This window comes from Sapajus apella, unplaced genomic scaffold, assembly GCF_009761245.1.
Source record: "Sapajus apella isolate SASKATOON/1434 unplaced genomic scaffold, GSC_monkey_1.0 scaffold103, whole genome shotgun sequence".
Classification (NCBI taxonomy): Eukaryota; Metazoa; Chordata; class Mammalia; order Primates; family Cebidae; genus Sapajus; species Sapajus apella.
This window is the reverse complement of record NW_022437043.1, coordinates 96,393-117,727: the sequence shown is the minus strand read 5'-3', so window position 1 is coordinate 117,727 and position 21,335 is coordinate 96,393. Positions and strand designations below refer to the sequence as shown.

At 37.4% G+C, this 21,335-nt stretch overlaps 1 pseudogene; it reads right to left on the bottom strand.

The window, feature by feature from the left end:
• Positions 1–1,865: 1,865 nt before the first annotated feature.
• On the bottom strand, positions 1,866–20,545 carry LOC116536713 (annotated as a pseudogene).
• Between the last annotated feature and the right edge of the window lie 790 nt (positions 20,546–21,335).

Here is a 21,335-nt window from a genome sequence, read left to right as displayed (position 1 = left end):
TTTTATGACCACAATGCAATTAAATTCAAAAACAAACAAAAAAAATCTTAAAAATAAAAAGCAGTTCTATTTCTTTGCATAGCTTCACAGTTCTTCCTAAAATACTGGCTCTACCTAGAGTCTTTTGGGGATTATTCTCCTCAAAGTTAGACACGATTCCCACCAAAGCTTAAAACATTTTAGGACGCTTACACAGATATTTACCTTGTAAAGTTATGGGCACTATATTATTGCTTCTGCACACTGACAGTCACTCTGATTGCCAGAAAGATTTGATTGTTTGAGGTTATTACTAGATAAAAAGGTTATATTTTATTATTGTCAGTTAAACCAGTAGGAAGGTTGAAGCAAATGGAAGTATTCTTCCTGTAGCCATTAAGAATTCTAAAAAAATCAAATTCACTTCATTTCCAATTATATTCTATTAGCTGCACCTGTGGATCATATGTAATACAATGATGGGAATTTTTTTCAGGGTTCAAAATAAAATACAATTTAGGTGCACATAGTCTTGAAACTCAAGGGCTAAGAATTTCAGGTTAAAGAGAAATCATAAGAGAAATTTTTAAATGTTTAGAAAGTAAACTTTAACAAAAGAATGACATCAAAATTTGGGAGATACAGCAGTTAGAAGAAGTAGTTCAAATTCATTGTTTAAAATATTAAATGGATTCAAACTAATGGTAAACATTCAATGGAAAAGTTAGGAAAATATAATTAAACCTAAAGAAAGTATAAGGAGAAAAAATATAAATATGTGAGAAATGTAGTGAAATAGAAAACAAAAAAAAAATAGAACAGATCAACACACTGAAAAGAAGTTTGTTTCAAGAAACTAATAAATTCCCTATCTCCAAATAAAGCCATGTTCTGAGATAATTACAAGGGGAAAATGTATGTAAATGCAATATTAAGTATGTAAGATTCTACATAACAGTACAAATTTTTTAAAATAAAATAATTCTGTGTTCAATTCTATTCAGGTCAGAACAGGAATAGGAATCGGATTCCTGAATGGACAGACTAGGAGGTAGGAATAGGAATTCCTAGGAAAGGAAGAATTAATAAGAAACCTGAATGAACGACAAACAAATGAAGAGATGTTCATCCTCATTAATAAGCAAGAAAATGCAAGTTAAAACACAAAGTCATACCGTTTCACATTTTAGCATATCTATTCTCACTTCTATCTATTACTGTTTACATAGAAAATAAAGGAGAATTTTGAATAAAATAATTGGATTTAAGATTTGGCAAGCTTGTTCAATATATCATTAACATACAAACATCAACAACATACCTATATATTATTAATAACTAAATTTTTAAATGCTATTGAAAAAATACTCTATTCACAAGGAACAATAGTCATTACATATCTAGAAATAAGGTTAGCAAATATGTACAAGACCTCTCTAGAGAATAATTTCACCACAATTTTGATTAAAATCCAAGCAAGATTTTACATAAAACTTGACAAACGAACCCCAAGATATACATAGCTATAGTCAAAAAATTATGAATAACTGGATATAAGGGCAGCATTATGTACCATATCAAATATCATAACCATTGTAAAATTATGGTAGTTAATACTCTATGGTACTAGCATGTGTCTCAATAAATATAGTATTTCCATATATGCATAAGTTTATTTCTGGACACTTTGCTCTACTTGCTTATGACAGATGTGATCTTACAAATCAGTGGGAGAAAATGTGGATTATACAAGTGGTATAATAAACCAACCTTGGATTTCCAAACCTCATAATATGTGAATGCATTCTAGGTTGAAGAAAGACTTTTTTTTGTAAAAAACATTTAGTTATTGGTCTTTTGGGGAAATTAGATGCATCACTACCATATTACAAGTGACCCATTAATTCTGTAGTTTCATCAATATTAGCTGATTTTCCTTCATGACACTACAGAGGAATCAGTTCATTCTGCAGAGGTTCAAAATTAGTTCATTCTTTGAGAAGTGTGCAAGTTTCTTTTGTATACTTACAAAAGCTTTATTAACAGTTCACTTTTTCATTATTCATAATATTTATCCTCAAGATTAGTAGTAACTGGTTTTGCTTTGTTTTTAGCCTTAAAGGTTGGTTTTTTGTTTTTTTTCTTTGTTTTTTTTTTTTTTTTTTTTTTTTTTTTTTTTTTTTTTTTTTTTTTTGGCTAGCTATGTGAAATACATTTCTGGACTTCTGTCCTCTTACTCTTTTTTTTCCCTGAGACAAAGCCTCCCTCAAAGGGAGGAGTGCAGTGGTGACATTAAGGCTCACTGCAGCCTCAACCTTCCGCCTCCTGGTTCAAGTGATCCTCCCACCTCAGCCTCTCAAGTAGCTGGAACCACAGACCCATGCCACCACACTTGGCTAATTTTTTTTTTAATTTTTTGCATAGACAGGGGTCTTATATGTTGCCCAAGTTGTTCTCAAACTCCTGGGTTCAAGTGATCCTCCTGCCTTGGCCTCCCAAAGTGCTGGGATTACAGGTGTGAGCCACTGCACTCAGCCAGCCCTCTTCTTTTGATTTGTTCTTGGCCATTCCCAAGGTAGAGAGACTCCATTCCACAAGTGAGGGCTGGGCAGAAGAAGGGATCCCCTCCCTCTCACCTGCACTTACCGAGAGCTTAGATTCAGCAACAGGCAGCTGAGGGCAGGATGAGAAATGGTGGTTTTGTGCCTCTTCCAGTAAGATAGCCCTCAACTGGGAGCTGGGAGAAAAAGGAGCCCTGTATTCTTGGCTATACCAGTATTGAGTGGAGTTTCTGACTCACTGAACTGAGAGAAGGGAGGGAGGATACAAATACCACAGACTTACAGTTCTTCCTGAGTTTTAGTAAGTAATCTTGAATAAATGTTTCTTCATTTTCATTATGCCTTTAGGGCTATTTCCAGAGACTTTAAATGCTTGTTTGTTTTTTATAATTTCTATTGGTTTCACTGGGGAGTGGATCCACAGAGCTCCTCACATATCATGAACAAGCAGGGTTTATTCCAAGAATGTAAGTAAGTTGCAATATTTTAAAAATTATGTTAATGTATACTTTCTATTAATATATCTTTAAAATTATAAATATATGTTTAAAAAGGCATCTGGTAATAGTCAAAACCCATTCTAAAACATTTAATAAAATAGGCAGTGGTCCTTCTTTATTATGACAAAATAAGATTGAATAAAGCCAGCATCTTACTTAATAGGGAATCAGTGCAGACACTCACAGTATAGTTAGAAACAGTGCAAGGATCTCACTATGTCCACTACTCTTAACATTGTATTGGAGGTATTAGCCAGTGCAATTAGACAAAAGGAAACTTGGAGACAAAAGACTTTAGAAGGAAAAGTGCAACAGTATAAATAATATGAGAGTATAATAGGAATAAGCAAGTGCATTAATAACAATAGTCTCTACTGGTGAGGCTATGGATGCCCGAGAATCTACTCTAAGTTACACCTTTATAAACACATACACACACACTACACACAGACACACACACACACGCACACACAGACAAGATTATCCATTGCGGCTTTATTTGAGAAAGAAAAAGTTTGGAATCAACCCAAATGTCATTCAACAGCAGTGGTATAAACTGTGTGTCTGCCACAAAATGGAGTGTTATGCAATTTTAAAAGATGATGAGGGAGATCTCTATGAATTACAGTAAAGTCCAGGATACACTGTTAGAAAGAAAAGGCAAAGTACATAACAGTATATATACTAGTCTACCATCTTGGTAAGAAAGCAAGGGAAATGTAAATACATATGCAAAAACAAGCACAGTAAAGGCAAACCAGGAAACTTAAAAAAGGCAGATTTCTCTGAGTATTTTCTTATATATGTTTTGATATATGCACTGTGCAAATGTTTTACTATATTCAAAAATAAAAGAAACCTCTAAAATGGCAAGAAATTATCATAACTATATCAAAATGTTTTTTAAAAGGCAAAGAAGAGAGAGAAAGTTATTTCAAGTGATTGTAGAACATAGTGCTCTGTATGTACTTATTAGAATATAGTAAGAACAAAAATACAAGGAAATTATAATATATAATCAATAGCCATATTGGTATACTAATTTTTAAATAATAGTGGTATTAGAAACCATATATTCAGTGTAAGAGAAAACAAAAGTTAAAAATATATTAAGAATTCTATATAAATTTGAATTGAAAATTTCGATATGAACTTGTGAAACGAGGCCACTCAAAGGGCCAAGAAACACACACGCAGAAACAGTGAGTATCTCAGATCCTAATTTCCTTCATAATATCAATCAGAACTTCTTGGAGAAATGATTAATTCCAGGTCTGGTTCATCACGTCTCAGAAAGTAAGAAAGTTACCAAAGCTAATGAAAAGTGTACCAAAAGAATCCAGGGCAAGTAGGCTTCAAAAGGTTCCCACTGGCCAAATTTGGGCGACTTTAAGCAACAGAATTAATGACTCTAAGTGATGGTAACACACTGAATAAATAAAAACTCATGAATAAGTGTAGCTGACCTTAGCTGTTATTGCCTTACTCATATCCCTTCGTCAGGAGAATCATCAGGAGAATCGTCAGGAGACTTCTGAGTGCCAGCACCTGCCAGCACCTGTGTTTCTTTGCTGGAGGGCTTTCTCTGGATATTGGAGCCCTTTTGCCTGCCCACATGGCCAGTTGATAATACCAACTAATTAATGCTCCTAGGAGCAGTCTCCAAAGAATGACTGACAGAAATTGGTGAATGAACACCTCTCAAATGAGATAGCTCTGTGGCACATGTGTTACATGGCTCTTTTCTGCATCAGGATTAAGCTCTAGTCAATTGCAGTGGTGAACCACTAAGTAACGCTGCCTGATTATCTTCCATCTCTTCCCTGTCTCATTTCCCTACTCTTCTACCAGTGTTTTTGGAATCACTTTCTAAATAAATACCTTCACTTGAATTCTGTTTCAGGGTCTGTTTCTGGGGAAACTCATACTAAGATAGCCCATAAAATACTTAAAAGGAAGAAAAGAAGGAAAAACCCACTCATCTGCCATCACTGAGATGACTTACTTTAAAAATTGCTAATTAAAGGGAAAGAATGAAGTAATCACCCTAGAGGAGGAACTGAAGTTCACTTCCAGTTGATCAGTGATAAATGCTCTTCCTTTTAGCAGAATGGCAACTAATAAATGTAGAATAATTGACAGAATTAGAAAATTATCATCTTAGAATCACTAATTATATCATTGATTCAGGCATCAAGGTATGCTAAAACCATAAGGTAAAAGAGTGATGGGAAAGAGGAAAACGTTCAGATATCAGGAGACATATATTCTAAAGTGGATGTTAAATGAAAACATGAGAAAAGATTCTTAGAAGTCCAGATTATGCATTATGCCACTTAGTCAATTGTCCTGATGACTTCAAAAAGTCAGTATCATAAGAAAAAATTGTAGGGATGACCATTCTAGAATGAAATAATTTGAAGAAACAAAACAAAATGTACTAAGTGAAATTTGAATGGATGTTGAGAAGAAAAAAAGATATAAAAAGATACTTTGGGGGGAAATTGTCTTTTTATATTGACAGAGTATTACATGAGGTAAGAGAATTCTTGTTAATTTTTGTAGATGCAGCAATGATGTGGAGGTCATGTGGAAGAACATCTTACACTTAGGAGAGGTATGTGGAAATATTTTGAGGTAAAGTGTCATGATGATGCCTGCAATGACTTACTTAGCTTTAAATGTTTCCCATGTATGTGGTGTCGGGGGAGGTGGTAATAAATAAAATAAATAAAATGAGAGAAGGAGAATAAATAAGCAAAATATTAATAATTGTCAAAACTCAGTACCAGGTATATGAGTGTTCATTGTACCACTCTTTCAACTTTCTGTTTGTTAGAAAATGTTTACTACAGAAATGGAAAAATATACATCTGAGGTAAATATGGCAAGATACCAATATTTTTTAAACAGATGGTAGGGATATGCTTGTTTATTCTGTTACTCTGTATATTTCTTTTATGTTTGAAATGTTTCATAATACAAGTTAATAAATATGTAAAGAAAACAAAGCAAAGCACTAAAGAAGTGAATTGGAGTTTACGAGTTGAAGAAAGGGGAGAAGACATTTCAGGTAGAAGGAACAGAATGTACAAAGGCCTATGGCATGTAAGAAGAGCATGTTTTCCTCATTCGCTCTGATATGAAGAGCCTGAAGGAACTGGCCAGCAGGGGGACCATGTGGGGCCTTGGAGAATAGTCAAAAGGACTCAGAATTTAAGATGAAGGGAATGAAGCACTACAAAAAGTATGTAAGCTGAGGAGAAGTACAAATCAGATAGGCATAGACTAGAATAAGAGAAGTCTGGAGTCTTTAGCAACAGTCCAGATAAGTGGTGACTCAGGCCTAAAACCTGTCTGGGCCAATGGGAATGGACAAGATTTTGAAGAAGAAGAAAATTATTTTCAAGTATTTCCCATTCAACACACTATAGCTCATAATACTTTCTAGTTACAGGTACCAAGAAAAACTAGATCAACACTAATGAGCAACCTCTACTTTCTAAATTCACTAAGATGAACACACAACTTTATAACAAATGCATATTTATAGAACCTGTATGGGAGATATTTTCAGATAAAACAAAAGAATTCAAGCCAAGAGGAGATATTTTAAGTTGTGGTGGTTTATTTATTAAGATTTCTGTCAGGCACATTCTAATAAATGTTATCAAAATGGAAAGAATGCCTGTAAAACTATACCATGATTACATTCTCTCCAATTTTATCACTTTCCGTCAGCTAATAACGACATGTCTGTCCCTTGATTTATCATATTAGCACTACTTTTGTCAGAAAAAAATAAAAAACGTTGGGGTGGACAAAAAGCTGCTACTACCTATATGATACTTTCGTGTGAATTAGGAAAAGTTTCTCATTCTTTAATAATTGTTTTCAGCCTTATTGAGGTATAATTGACAAAAATTGTATGTATTTGAAGTGTACAATTTGATGTTTAGATATGCATACACATTGTGAAACAATCACAATCAAGCTGATTAACATGTTCATCACCTTACATAGTTACCATTTTCTGTGTGTGTGTGTGTGTGTGTGTGTGGTGAAAACACTCAAGATCTACCCTCTTAGCAACTTCTACGTAACATATGCAATACAGTATTGTTAATTATAGTCACTAGGCTGTACATTAGCTCTCCAGAACTTACTTATCTTGCAAAACAAACTTTGTACCCTTTGATCAACATCTTTCCATACAATTTCTTAAACAAATATATTGTAGTAGACAGGCTTTAAGGTGCTCTTAGGATCCCCACCCACTGGAGTTCATACCTTTGTATGGTTGCCTTTCGAGTGTGGTGGGGCCTTTGACTTGCTTGTAACCAACAGAATATGGCAAAGGCCATGAATGTCACCCCTGTAATCACATTACATTATATAACTCCACCTTGCTAGCCAACTTGCTATCTTTCTTCCTTGCTGGCTTTGGAGAGGTAAGCTGCCATGTTAAATCGATCTATGGAAAGGTCTATGTGACAAGGAACTGTGGAAGCCTCTAGGAGCTGAGGGTGGTCTCCAGCCAATAACCAACAAGAAGCCAGAGTCCTCAGTCTTACCAACACAAAGAAATGAATTCTGCCAATGACCACAAGAGCTTGGTAGCAAGTCCATTGTCAGTGAGCCTCTAGATGAGAACTCAGCTCTGGTTGACACCTGGATTGCAGCCTGGCAGAGGACCCAACTAAGTCAGCTAACTGACCCACAAAAACTGTGAGACAATAAATATGTGTTGTTGTAAGTTACTAAGTTTGTGGCAATTTATTATGTAGCAATAGAAAACTAATATATATATTAACGTGTAATCCCAACAATCATACATAGCAATCAGCTGTTGACCCCTCTGGCCACATTAGGTTGACTGTATTTGTCTCTAAACTCCCTCTGCCTCTCTCTTACAAGGCTAATGTGATTGCATTTAGGCCCCACCGAGAAAATTCAAGATAAGCACTGCCTATCAATGTCTTTAACTTAATCACATATTTTGCCATATAAGGTAATATCCACTCTTTACTACATAAGGAAATATTTACGGGTTCTGAGGCTTAGGAAGTGACTATATCTTGGGGGAGATGTCATTTTTTTCAGCCTACCACAGTGACCATAGAGGTAGCCAGTGTGTAAAAAACAGAGAAGGGCAGGAGAGAGAGAAGAAAGCAGGGGAACACTGCCTCTAGGGATTGGAAAAAGTCTATTTGAATGTAGTCCATTTGAGTCCTCAGAACATCCCAGAGCCTGTGGGTGGCAGCTGTTTGTGCACACACACACACACACACACACACACACACACACAACCATACATTCCTGTACACTTACCTCCTGCCCAGCACATAAAACATAAAGAGTACACATACTCCATCCCCAGAGAAGATGACCATGAAAAGTTCAGAGTAAGAGGAAATGTTGGAATCCAGATACTCAGAGTATAGCCAGAAGAAAGTACAGCCATAAAAGTACAGTTCATGTCGAAGTAAATGTGAGAGTGCAGGCTTTGCTGAGATGTGCATGACCAGCTGAGGGAGTGAAAGTTTATGGAGTAGAGGGCGCTCTCTTGCTGCTTCAGGACTCAGCCAAGAGGCCTGGAATGTCTACACTTACCTGCAGCACTCCCATGTAAGTTAGTTCTGTATATGTCCCCAACGTGAATGGTGATTCCTCAAATGTGCTGACCCTGTACAGTGCATACTCTGAACAAATTAACATGGAGACTGAGGGAAGGAAAGTGTAGGAGAAACAGCACCCATTCTAAAATCCTGAAATCACATTGAGAAATCAAATTTTGGCTGGGCATGGTGCCTCACTCCTATAATCCCAGCACTTTGGGAGGCTGAGGTGGGAGGATTGCTTGAGACCAGGAGTTCAAGACAAGCCTGGCCAACATGGCAAATCCCTGTCTCTACCAATACATACATACATACATACACACAAAAATTAGCCACATGTAGAGGCACTTGTCTGTGGTCCCAGCTACTCAGGAGGCTAAGGTGGGAGGATTGCTTGAGCTTGGGAGATCAAGGCTATAGTGAGCTGAGATTGTGCCACTGCACTCTAGCCTGGTGACAGAGCAAAACCCTGTCTCAAAAAAAGGAAAAAGGAAAACCAAATCTCACGATTTGGTTCAGATGGCTGTATCAAATAAGATAAACATCTAAAATTCATAACTTCAATATGTGAATACCTATCTATTTTAAAGCATTCCATAATTGCTAGTGAGGCTCAACATATGGCTACACTCACATGTTTTCGGTGGTGTGCTGCTGATCTTTCATTGCCTCCCCAGGAGCAACAAGCAACAAGCTTCATCACACTTTATGTGTTTGTGAGAAGTAAGATGAATTTAAACATCAGCTCTTCAGTATATGGAAGACCCTTAAACATTTATTTGTAACTGGTGGTGTGAGTCAATCGCCCATGTTGGCAACGTTTCAAAAGTGATCTGTTGTTTTGACATTGCATGTATGCAGCCCAACAGCAGCCAAATCAGTGGAAAAAACTCGCCATGTTTAGTTGTAACCACTTGAGTCAGACTAAAAAGGAAAGAAGGTTAATACCATCTATGGAAACATCCTAAATTCACTTAGGAACCTATGACCCCACTCCCAAGTATACTCATTCTGACTATGCTTTTCACCTGCCCAGTGACTCCCTCAATTACCTTTTCCTTCTTATTACCCTCCTAATAGATATATAAGAATAGTGGAGAAACTTTCCTCTCTTTTTGGAGGAGAATATCATTTTAATATAATCAAAGCTACACTGATGTCTATGTAGGTTACATCTACTGCTTCTTTCATAACTGCATGGCCTGTCAGTCTATTATGCAAAGATTTTTGTTGATTCTATCATGATCATCCTTGTTGTTTGAACTTGTCTAGTAATAGCAAGTCTGAAAATAAATTGTTTTATTTTCATTCCGATTGTTAGAGCTAAGCTTACTCATCCATTAGTATCAGGCTTAGGCATTTTCATGCATGTGCAATAGCCAGATGTATGTCATTTTCTTTAAGAGTACGTGAGTCACAATCAGTGCTCCAGTATCCAAACATATATCAGTAGGATCAGTCAGTGCTCCAGTATCTGAACATATGTCAGTATCCTGTTGATTTTGTTCTAAAAAATAGCCCCAGAGAAAATATCTTCCAAAATAATACTCTTTCCATACTCTGCATGTTATCAGCCATAGTAAAATCAAAATAAGATATTCCAGCAACATTGGCCTGAATAGGGCACAAGTAAGGATTTTCACTGAGCTTCAGAAAGCCCCATTGACTACAGCAAGGCTGATTCAAAATGTCTCCTCTCTTCAGAAGTCAATTCAAATGGCCACTAACCATCGTTTTATATTTTTTCCCAGATATGCCATTTAACTTGCATAGAACCAAATATAAGAAAGAAAAGGTTAAAAAAAAGATATACAAAACTTAGAACAAATTAGTCCTAGCCACCCTTTCCCAAAATAAAGCAGGGCCAAGCAAATTTGTAGACTTCAGTTACTTTTGTTCTCCTCTGTTTCAGTTCCAAGTTTCTATCTTACCTTATTTCTCTGTTAAGGTCCTCTAGTACAACAATGAATAGAAGTGATCACAGGCAAACTTGTCTTGTTCTCAGTCATAAAGGAAAAGCTTCTAGCAATTCATAATTAAGTCTGATTTTTATTGTAGCTTTTTTCTGTAGGTAATTTTATCAGTTTAAGAAAGTGCCCTGTTATTACTAGTTTGCTTGGAGGAGTTTTTACCCTAAAATGTGGAATTTTATCATTTTTTTTCGGCATCTATAGAAATGAACACATCATTTTTGCCCTTAATTATGTTGTGATGAATTACAGTGCTCAGCTTTGTATTGTTAAACCAACCTTGCCTTTCTGGAGTAAGCTCAACTTGGTTCAGATACATTATATTTTTAATATATTCCTAGATTAGAATAGCTATTATATTACTTGGGATTTTTCTTGTACATTCTTGAGTAATATTGACCTGAAATGTCTCTTGTTATATTCCAGATTTTTAGTATCTGTGATTATGCTGGCCTATAAAATGAGTTGGGGAATGTTCTATCTTTCTCTATATGTTATATCATTTTTAACAGATTCTCATTCTATTTTCATTAAATGTTTGGTAAAATGTACTAGTGAAGTCATTTGGGAATTTTCTGTGTATAAAGAAAACAAAAATATTGCTGTCTAAAATACTGAGAATTGTTGAGCTGAAGAATATTAAAAAGCAGGAGGACACTCTGCTCCTCCCTCTGCTTGCCTGATGGCAGGACAAATATTTACAAAGACAAAGGTTTTTCTTTCCTCCTCTCTACCTTTTCCCACCTAAAGATAGGCCCCTTTACAAGCTTGCTTATCAGCTCAGAGACAGTGGTACCCGAGGATCTAGAAGCAGACTTCATTCTTTCCATAAACTTAACTTCTCACATTTTCCCACTTTTGGAAGCCTGAAGATACTCTTTTTTTGTCTTTCTACTGTAGAATTTATGCCTCTTGGTTAAAATACTATTTAAGCAAAACCCCTAGGCCACTGCCTTGAGAGAAAAGTACTTTTGAACTGAGGCCTCTCCTGTGTGATATGTATAGCATTTGTCAATAAACTTCTGCTGGTTTTTCTCTTGTTAATCTGACTTTAACTTTCAGGAGAGTGTCTCAACTAAGAACCTATGAGGTAACAATATAGATTTCCTCCTCTACATGTAGAAAAGCTAAGTTCCATTTTCAAATGTTTTTCTATTCTTCAGCTAGCTATCAAAAGCAGCATTGAACCTTTTAGGTTCTTAATTACCTACTAAAAAAATGGCAGATATCCCAAGGGAAAAGTGGCCTCAAACCCTGCCTCACTTCCTGGAAATCTATCTTCCAGTGGTTTCTGGCTCAGTAATTCTCTACTCTATTTTTTTGTTTTTAGCCATCTTATCTGGCACTTTCAAGAATATCATTTTAATATGAGGTGTGTGTGTATGTGTCAGCTTTTCCTAGGTCTTCAGCAGGAGCGCTAGTCTTAAATTAACTAGTCCAACCTTACCAGAAGTGGGAGTTCTGTACCCAGACTAATACAATCATCACTTTAATTCATCTGTGACCTCCATACCCCAAGTCCTCTGCTCTTTCCTCTTAACTTGTATCACAACCCAGATGGTGTCCCTTCTACTCCATCCTCATTCTGCTTCCAAATATTTCAGAGCCTCTGTAAAATACAGGAGAGGTGTGAGTTCATCCACAGCACAGCTCATGTATTTATTCACACTGAAGAATATCTCAATTCTAAACTCCGATGAAGAAAACCTTAATTTTCTCTTGACTGACTCCACATACAGATTTTATCAATTGTCCAATTTAGCCAGCACTCAGAGACAGAATTTAGGTAGAACTAATCTACTTCTGCTTTCATTTTTTTCTATGAAGTGGCTGGCGTATATCCAGCTCTCTGACAAGTGGGGAACTAGATGTGAAAATGTCCTTAAAACTGCAATGCTCTATACAGATATTGTTGTGGGAGTAATTAAGAAATCATTTTAGGCAGATAGAGAGTAAAAGGGGTCCTTGGGAAGTTTTCCTTTTTAAAGTAGCTGTTAGAGCCCGGCCAGCAACCTTTGATATGCAAATCCTGGCCATTAGAAACGGTCCACCCAAACGTGGGGATTCCCACAGGCCTTCACGTCCTTGCCTCACATGTTCCTGGCAACATGGCTGTCCCTAGTGTATAGAACATCAGGGTGTCCTGCATTTGCATATGAAAAGGCTAAGGTGGGAGGGCCAGCTTTTTCAATGGCTACGTGAATGACATGCTTGGTCAAACCAATCCCCTGAGCCCTTTGCAAATCAGACACCGCCTCCTCTAGCCTACTCATTAAGCTAGCTGGTATCTGTGGCACTTGGGGTCTCCTCTCTCAGCTTTGGACTTTGGAGTCCCCTGTCCTCTGTCTCTCTATAGGGGAGGGGCTTCTTCCTTCTTTCTTCTTCCTTCTTTCTTGCCTATTAAACTTCCTGCTCCTTAAAACCACTCCACTCCACATGTGTCTGTGTCATTTTATCTAAACAGGCATAAGGACCAAGAACCCTTGTGTTCCTCCAGTCATGGGAACCGTATCAATATGGGGTCATATAGGCAATTCTACACCTTTTACATTGACCAGTTTTGCTTCTCTACCTCCTCCACCACTACTCAAAAGGTGGTATACAACATCTTTTCTTTTCGTCTCTAATTTGAAACATTTTTAAAGTAGCTAACTGTAAACAAACAATTTAGAACATTTATTACTCCACCTTTTACCACCCCAAATCTACTTACCCCTTCAACTTTTAAAAAGTAGTAATTTTACCATTATAATATTATTTTCTCAAGATTATTTCAGCTACGTTGAGGCAGAGAAAAGTGGCCCAAGCATAAGACAAGGAGTTCATCTATCTACTAGCTAAATTCAAAGAACTATAATTGAATAATTTGCTTTTTATTATCAACCAGATGGAAACAAGTTTTAAAGTCTCTCAGGTGTAATTTTGGAATACTTTTTAACATCATGGTATTTTTTTCTTTATAGATATCTTTCAAAGTCAGTAAGTATTGATCTCATTCTTAATAGCTGCATAGTATAAATATATTGCAATTTATTCGATAATTTCTCTATTGACATACAGATGGTTTACAGATTTTTTGTCACCAAAAACAATGGTGCAATAAATACTATTGAATATACCCATTTGTTCAAAGAGGATCAATTCCCAGATAGTACAGGAGTTTTGTTTGGTCAATGGTATCAAGTAATTACCCACTTCTAGCAGAACCTCAAACACAATCTCAACAAAAGTTTCAGTACACTATTTAGTCCTACATTGCTTTGGTCGAAGGCAAAGTTATGTCAACTAACTTATCTAGTGTATAATCCTGTTTCCCTTGCTTTTCAGAGATGCTCATCTTTAAAAAAAAAAAAAAAAAAAAAAGAGAACTTACATTGTTTTTATCAAAAACTCTAAAATGATTCCATAGGATACCAGCAGCATCAACATCAACCTTCGTTGTCACTCTCATCTCATTTTCAACTCAGGTAGAAAATTCAGAACGGGTCATAGCAACTGTGTTCATGGTCTCTGCCTGGACTGTCAAGGTTTAATTTCTTCAGGCCTGCTGCTGATTTACCAGTCCTGTCAATTCCCTAGTGATGTGACACTTTCACTGGTTCACACCTGTTGGCTTTTCTTAAGCAGTCAGTTTATCTAGCCACAAACCTGTTATTTCTTGGCTCTGGAATTTCCTGTCTGATATGTTCATAACTTCTCTTCCCTTTCCTCATTCCTTTAATTCCAATTCCTTTTCCTTATTAAGGTAAAATTCTGATTAGAAAAGTTGTAACTTTTTTTCTTTCCAATAAGTTGTTTCTATGACCTACGCCATCAGCAAATGTCACTTATGAGCTCGTCTGGATTGTTTTCCACCACTATTAAATTATTTTCGGTAAGTAAACACTGAGCTGGCAAGGTAATACCATTAGTATTAGTGAGCCTTACACACCACATTTGATCTATGTCCTCAAATTGTGTGGCAAACCAATATTTCAGTATCCATGTCACTGAAGGGGTTCAGAATATGTCTCCATAGCATAAAAAATTATTTTGAGAAGACATTTGACTTTCTAAAATCCCTTATCTGCCTAAAAGTAGAGCTTCCCAAAGAACTCAGAAGAACTCAGTTGTCATAAATCCTCATCTTGGGAGAAACTAGGGAAGACTGACTCTTATCACCAGAGATTAGAGGTCTCTACACCACAGCTAAGCAGATATTGTCACAGAAATGCTCATATCTCCCATGTATTCTCCTAACGGCTCATTTATCTTTCCAAGAAAATGTCATTTGTTTTTCCATAAATACCCTTTCTCTCTCCACCCTTCCCATATGAAGATGGTGTATGAGCTCCAAATTCTAACTGCCCCTTGAGTGATATTTCTTTGTGAACTCCCATATGCACACGAATGTTGATGATTAAAAGCTGTGTTTTCTCTTCCTAATCTGTCTCTTGTCAGTTTAGTTCATAGGTCCCAATCACAAAACCTAACAGGGTAAAGGAAAAGAGTTTCCTTCCTGACATTACAAAATAAGGGGAAAATACAAAGGAAATGTGGAAAAAGCAAAGGTTTTGTAGAAGATGAAATAAAAGGTAAATGTAGACTGGCTATATTCCTCCAATCTACCTCCACTATTATATTCCTGAGATCCCTCTAAAACAGAAAGTTTAAATAAATCTCATTAATGCAATTAGGAATAGACACCAGAATGAATTATTGAAACTTCATAACTAAAGATGCTACTTAAAATCTACGTTTGTTTGTTTGTTTTTTCAGTTACATATAGAAAAGAAATGTAGGGTCTATCTTCCTTCCAGGAATCAAACAGGACAAGTTGGCACCTGTGTTGCCCTTCTCTAAATGAAAACTGTTAATTTTTCATAATATCGTAGTTTTTCAATTAAGTGCCTCAATTGTTCTGCAGAAATATTCCATGTAGTATTTCTTATTTTAAAAAAATTCTATTCAATTTCGCATTTAGAGAGGGTATGTTATGAGAGCTTGGCCCAAACTAGGAACTAACTAACATGAACAAAGATAATTCTGACTGGGATGCTGCTTAACTCGGCCCCTTTCAGTAGCCATAGAGGTACAGCATTCAGATCTCCCTTCAAGAACCCTGCTCAGAGGAGAAGGATAATTTGCTGACAGCCTACAGCTGCAACACTTTCAGATCCACTGTGGCACCCATACCAAGGCTATGCTTACCCCAGGCCAATGGCAAAGCACAGCAAGAGAGCTAGAGCTAGGCTATTCCTGCCTGACAGGGAACCTCTCCTATGTGCAGTCTGTGCTCTGGGGCTCCCCATCAGCCTGACTGAGACTTTCTCAGAGCTTCACTACTATCAGAGTCTCTCCCTACCCACCCTTCCTTCCTTCCTCTCTCTTTCCACAAGAGTCAGACGTGCCTCCCATTCTGAAGGATCTTTCTGGCTACTCTTGCTTACTGCCCATTTATCCATCAAAATGAATCTCTCCCAATAAGTCATTTTGCATCTAATCCCATCTTCTAGGAGGACCTGAGCTGACTCAGCCCACTATTACCACAAATCCTGAGGCACAGTGGCTCATTTTTACATAGCATCAAGTATGGCACAGACCAAACATATCTCTCCAGATACTACAAAAATTCCAAAGAGTAATAAGCGCTATCATTCATTCATTAATTTCCATCTGCCACACACTGTGTTCAATTATTTTTGTAAGTAATTTCAGGTAAGCCTCATAGCAATTATATAAGATAGGTAACATTATCACAATTTTATGGTTATATACCCAAGGATGCATTGCTACTTATGTTTTTTAAAAAGCAACTGGCATTTAACTTCAATTCTATCAAATTTAAAAACACATGTTCTTCCCTACATTATAGAACCTGCTAGCAGTAATAGTCATCATGACTCTAAGTGTTAGCTAGAATTATGTACCAGTCACTGGCTTACACACATTTATGTGTTACTTCCTCAAAACAACCTCATGAAGGGGGTATTATTACTATTTTCTTATTATTATTTTCCATTTCACAGATCAGGAAACTGAAGACATTAAGAAATAAGTAATCTATCACAGACAGAGTATTGTTTCCTGGGACAGTTAAACTAACATAGTAAATGGTAGAACAAACATAGATAAACATTTTGCTACACTGTGATTTGTTTCATGGCAGTGTGATTTACATGTTTTCTTCAAGATTCTGGCCTTCGCACTTGCATGCTAAACATTCCAAGGCCCTCTCTTAGTTCTCTTGGGCCTACTTTTTTGAGCCTTTGACGCTGTAGGCCAAGAGAACTTCTGATCCATTGTAATGGTACTTTATAGCTCCAGGGTACTTTAGAAACAATAAGTTGATTCAGAAAAATTGTCCACCAGCAAATGAATCTGGTTTACTAGATAACACAGCTCAGAGTTTGTTAATGGAGGGTATGGTTTACACAGAGTTGATTTTGCTTTCTGCATGGTTTGGAAGCTATTCTTTTATGTTCTTTCCTGAACTGTATATTAACTATAAAGAATGTGCCACCATATAATGGTTAATACATATTTTTTCCACAGAAATATGCTTGGATTTCTTTTTCTTCCCTCTGAAGTGATCACCACCCACACCAAACCACTAGTAAGATTAAATATTCTCTACCAAGAAAATAATAAAAGCTGAATAAATGCCCTCCAGCATCAAAAAATTTCAGCAGAAGCAGAGGAAAAAAATTCTCAAGTTCAGCTTTTGTGATTACCTTTAAGAAGCAGGCAGGTCATCCTTATTCCTTCAAGAGGTTTCTGGATGTTTTCTGTAAATTCAGGCTCCTGTCCAAAGAGTGGCATCAGGTAAGTGTGGAAGAGGTAGGGAAAAGAAACAAAAGGATATTTCAAGAGTGGGTGAGGGTGGAAGTCTGGTCAAGGGTTTCTGAGTCTTTGTTCATGAGCTACAATATTCCTGGTGGCTATGGAGCACCTCACCTGCTGATGGCGCAGCATGTCTCCAAACTGTACACAGTATAGCAAAGTCTCAGACTAGAGTTTCAAAGATACCATGGGACTCAATCAACCCTCAGAATGAGCTATATAAATCAGCTATATAAATGGTTGCTAAGCTACACAATACAGTTGTCCCTTCATACTTGTAGAGGGATTGGTTCCAGGACCCCCAAGGATACCAAAATCCAGTGATACTCAAGTCACTTATGTAAAATAATGTAGTATTTGCATATAACATGTGCACATCCTCCTGTATACTAAATCATCTCTAGATTACTTACAATACCTAATACAATGTAAATGCTATGTAAATAGTTGTTATACTGTATTGTTTAGGGAATAATGACAAGAAAAAATGCCTCCTTGTCAGGACAGATGCAACCATCCATTTTATTTTTTTCAAATATTTTCAATTCATGGTTGGTTGAATCCACAGATGTGGAACTCATGGATACAGAGGGAAGGCTGAATTTTATTTTCGGTAGGGTGCAGTTGTCACTTAGCAATAGGTAACTATACAGTCAGATGAGGTAAGACAGGGGGTGCTTCCAGGTTGAAGAAAGTTGAAAGCCATGGAATTGCAAAATAGTCTCGTGTATAATGAGAATGCTAAATGATGTCTCTCCAGTACACACTTGTATATGAATCTTTTGGCATATCATATTACATAGCTCCAAACCAACTAACCCAGTTGTGTTATTATTTTAAAAATCATACTATGTAAGATGATACCATTCTAAGGAATTCTTGTTTGGACATAATTCCTTTGTTAATTCTTTATAAGTCAAATATTGAATATCTAAAGTTATTAATGTATTTTATCTTCAATTTTTATTTATTATATTTTACATTAATAGTTTTTAGAAACCACAGTGAACATGAAGAGAGGGCAGGCACCTAACTGGGTAGGAGGACAATAAAGACAATATATGATTTGTGAAAATATGAATGCCCATGGCTTTTTTCCCCACTCAAAAAAATCATTGCTTACATCAATCCCAAATTTTTCATGCCACAATTTAAGCTGATTTCTTGTTATGCTGTCCTCACTGGAACTCAAGACGGTTTAGTCTTTGTCGTGTTTTTAAAGACATTTTAAAAATTTCCTCTTGATCTTTCCTTTGGTTAACTAAGAAGCTCAATCTCCCCAGCATGTTATCATGTTTTAGATATAACCTTTTAATCACCCTCTGGCTCTCTGGGAGCTTTATTCAAGTTCTTCTTGCCTCCCATTATCGTTGTCTATAGCTGTCTAAGAAACCACCCCAACCACAATGACATTAAAACAGCAACAAGCATTTATTAATATTATTTTTCATAGGCCTGGGTTTGACTGGACTCAGCCAGCTGGTTTTCTCTTAAGGGTCTCTTAAGTGGTTGCACTCAGACAGAGGCTGAAACTGGAGTTCTCATGAAGGTGTCCTTACTCATGTATCTGGTGGTTAATGCTGCCTGTTAACTAGGACCTCAGCTGGGGTTGTAGGCCAGAAGGCCCACATGTGGCCTGTCCCTGGTGCCTGGGTTTGGTTTCAAGAGGGAGCCTCTTAAGAAAGACAGAGAGCCAGGCAATGCTGTCTCATCTTTTAAGAGGAAATAATTTAATATGTAGTGTAAGTGTTCACAGAGAATAATTTTCTTTGCATTTTATTTGTTAGAAGAAAACCACTATGGCCAGGCCATGTTCAAGGGGAAGAGAATTAGACTTTACCTCTTTTTGGGAGGGGTAACAAAAATTTGCAGTCATGCGTTAAGCATGATACATTTCTTGAGTTGGGGAACCCATCGTCCTTTCAGGGTATAAGAAACAAGTGAGGGCAGTCATAAGGAGCTAGAGTCAGAATGCAGAGAATCTATCAGGAATCTCAGGGATTCTTGTGGTCATGGCCAGAGAAAAGGTAAGAAAGAACCAAAAAATAACAGAGATAAGTCCATTGCAGGGGAGGTCATGATAAATTGCTATAGCAAAAGAGTGAACCCAAACGGATCCCAGACCTGAGGAGAGAGCTGCTTAATATGAGGGTGAGCCCTGCATGGCAGGGAGAAAGAGCCCAGAGGAGCAGTAGTCAAAATCAAAGAGCACTCAGAGACCCATCGTGATGAGTATGAGGTGAGTGTCATTTTCAGGACTACAACTGTGGAATCACCCAGGCCTGGCTTAAGGCGCATAGGAAGCTTCCTGTCACAACACCCACCTCTGATCACCAGCATCTCAGTAAATTAACATCATGGGCTGAGAGAAAGTGCAAGCCCACCCAGAAGGGATAAGGCTACTCTTGGGGGGCTGAATTTCTGAGAAGTTGTCATAGGCAGTTGTGGTTGTTGAGTACCCCAGACTCCTGCTTCTCAAAAGAAACAAATGAGTTCTACTGAGATTCTTCTATTCATATTTATTCAGATAAACATCGTCTTAGCACTTTGGGAGGCCAAGGCGGGTGGATCATGAGGTCAGGAGTTCGAGACCAGCCTGGCCAACATGGTGAAATCCTGTCTCTACTAAAAATACAAAAATTAGCTGGGTATGGTGGCGCATGCCTGTAATCCCAGCTACTCGGGAGACTGAGGCAGGAGAATTGCTTGAATCCAGAAGGAGGAGGTTGCAGTGAGCCAAGATTGCACTTCAGCCTGGCAACAGAGCAAGACTCTGGCTCAGGAAAAAAAAAAAAAAAGAAGAAAGAAAGAATGAGGTCAGACAGGAGGTAGAGGCAGTGAGTTCTAACTCCTAATGCAAAGAGACTGACTGCACTCAGGGATGCTCATTGTTGGGACCACAGTATCTACAGGCCAGTCTTTAGAGTTCTTGTTCATCCTAATAACAGAAATGAGACTTCATTGTGAATTCATATTTGGATTACAATCTCATGTCCAACCTCTCCCCCCCCACACAACCATTCCTCCAGTTTCTTTTTCTTTAACAGCAGCTTCTTCTGTGAAATATGTGCAGCTCCTGTAGGAACTGGTGCCATGGTTACCTCTATGTGTGAGTGAGTTGTCACGCTGATTAAATATAGTGACACCATTCCTTTATTGTTCATTCAGACAGTGTTTATGAACGTTGGGCCAGGCAGGGAACTAGGTATAGCTGAGCTGGCAAAGATGCGTAAGGAAGAGTACTGTCCCCCAGTAGTGAAAATTGAGCAACAGGGCTCGAAAAATCATTCACATCACAACATGCAAGGGTAGCAGAAATTTAGCTTCTTTGATTATGTCTATAACTAATCGGATACCCTCCTTTGAGTGAGCAGGAAAGCAAATTAGTTAAAGGTGCAGTATGGTTCAAATATAACCTATAACGCTTCCTCCTGCAACCCTCCCTAAGATGCTACAGCAGTCAGGTTTCCAGGAGTAGAATACTGTCCAAACCAGGATCTTTTGAGAGTAACCTAGGATGCTGAAATAATTACACTGGAATAATTGGAATAGACTGGGACTGTCTGGGGACAAACCAGTACAGAAAGTCATTCTATCCAGATGGAAACCACATTCAAAAGAGGTTCATTTAATTAAGGGTCTATTTTTCAAAGGCGTAGATAGAGTTAAGCCAATGAGAGATGGAAAAGCACCTAAAGCCCACAACAGTTGGAGGATGCTGCCACTCCTAAACCTAAAAATGTAAAAGGAGATAAGAGTTCCAGAGCCTGGTAAGGCTTATAGCTATGAGAGAGGGCTGCCCATAAGAAGCTGTGACCTTCCTCAGGGGAATGCAGTCCCCTTTAACTCACTGCCAGGAAGGGAGGGAGCAGGAAGAAAATAAGC